This window comes from Mustela lutreola, chromosome 1, assembly GCF_030435805.1.
Source record: "Mustela lutreola isolate mMusLut2 chromosome 1, mMusLut2.pri, whole genome shotgun sequence".
NCBI lineage: Eukaryota > Metazoa > Chordata > Mammalia > Carnivora > Mustelidae > Mustela > Mustela lutreola.
Genome location: NC_081290.1, coordinates 27,019,344 through 27,021,558, shown reverse-complemented (window position 1 = coordinate 27,021,558; position 2,215 = coordinate 27,019,344).

Below are 2,215 nucleotides of genomic sequence, written 5' to 3'. Positions count from 1 at the left end.
TTGCGTTACCTGAAAGTGATGGTAGCTGTTATCACAAAGGGAAAAAAAATTAAGGCAGAGGAAAGATGATAGGAGTAGAGTTAGCTAAAGATGAAAGGCAGAGTGCTTGAGCTCGCCAGGGGGATATTAGTGGGCCCGAGAGCTGTGCCCATCTGATGTGTCCCTTTATTATCTCCTTTATTCGCAACGTTTGAGGTTTGGGAAATTTCTGTGATTTCTGAAGTACCACCTGGCCTGCCTCTCTGGCAGTGTGGCTCTGTGTAATGCCCCGGTTTCCAAAATGGAATCTCTGGCTCCTGGAGCAGCCTAAGACAATTATCTGGGTGCAGGAAAAATATTAATTAGAATTATTATTTTATTCCGTTGTATTTTAGTGCTTTAAATTTCTGCCTTGGGGTTATGGTGATGGCAATGCTATTGAAAGCCAGGTCCAACAGAGGCTGCTTCGACATCACCAGGGAACCAGGTGATGGTTAAAAGTACAAACTCTTGGGTCACATGTCAAACCTACGGGGTGTCTGGTGCTCTGGGGAGGGGGCCGGAGAAGCTGTGCCTGAACACCACAGCTGCTGCTGTCACCCACTAAGGTCTGAAGAGCAGACTGGTTTCTGATGTATGTATTTATAATTAAGTACATATGGGAGACACACTTGGAAGCTTCTCCTGCGAGGATGGGCAAACACAAAAGTTTGAAGATGTGCTGTGGCGGACATGTGTTAATTCGAGAACCACAGATATCCTTGTCCCGTTTCTTCTACTTTGCTAATCGACCCTGGGTCAAGGAGGGTCAGTTAGCCTCTTGTACTTCCTCGGTGAGATGAAGTAGGTTACTTAAGCACTCCGGAGAAAGAGAATCAAGTGAGATGTCACTCTCTCCCGCGGGACTCTTGGGAGTGTCCTATGAGTTTGTGTACGTCAGAAACCCGTGGTGAGCCCTGAGCACAGAACAGATGCTCGCTTCTTCTCCACCACTCCTCCCCACCCGCCTCCGCCCCAGACGGCTGTGGACCCCACAGCCCAGCGGTTTATGCTTTTCTGCCTGCTAGGGGAGATCTATCAGTCCCGAGCTCATCCATGTATGTACGGAAGCCAAAAAGATCTCTTACATCTGCAGGCTACAACCTGGTACATTACACTTGGTGAAGCCTGGACCAGAAAGACAGGTGGAGAAGGCAGCAAATGAGTTTACTGGACGTATTGACCTTCCAAGAGTTGCTTATAATTTTAAGCTGCGAAGAAGAGCTGTGTCGGGGATGGGGCTAGAGACTGTAGCGGTTCAACCTCGTGCTGTGGGGGACACTTGGTAAAACCACGACATCACCGAACATCCTCAGAAAGGCGGGAGCCTCAGCCTCCAGCTGCCCGAGCTGCCTGGCAGCCAGACACAGGGCAAGGAGTCCACGGGAGATTGGGAAAAGTGCTGGCTAGAGCTCTTCCCAAGATCCCTAGAAGTACTCCTAACCTCCAGCGTCCTTAGCAATCATCCGGAGAGCCTGTGCCCTTGGTGCATTTCTGGGCCTCACTCCCAGAGATTTTTAGTCTATGGTATGAAGTGGGCCAGGGACCCACTCTATTGTGAGCTATGTTTGTTCTGTGAACTGTTCAGTGAACTGTATTGTCCACTGTACTGCGAACAAGCTTCCCAGGTGAATGACTGTAAAGGGTTCGTGCAGAAGAGATTTTATATGCCCTGAATCGCACATGTCTTCAAGATGATAAGCCCTTTCCGAGCTCACTTGCTGTAAGATTTCTTAACCTTCTTCCCTTCACAAAAGCCAACGTGATTGCCATTAAGATAAGTGCATGACACTTTCTTATTAATGTATTCACACTGGACAAAACCACAAATGTTGGTAAGGACTCCCTATCAGCTGCAAGAATTCCCTGCAGACCGAGGCCCTGAAAAGGCTATGTTTCACTAAGTTCCCTACTGTTGAACTAAACACTGCCTCAAAAGGAAAACTCATCAAGATATAAAGAAGAGAGAATAGGTGCTAATATAGGGATGACCTTGAATCCACCCGTGGTTTTTCAAATAATTCATTAGTAATCTGAGTACTTAATTACTCAATTACTAGGTTTCCTGGTGCACAAATCACCACTGGTCATCACTGTGGCAGAGCCTGTGGCTGTCCCCTGATGTTTCTTTTCCTTGGGCCTCTGTAAGAACCTTCAAATTTTAGCTGGGCACATGGACACCCAGGGTCGTGGGGGC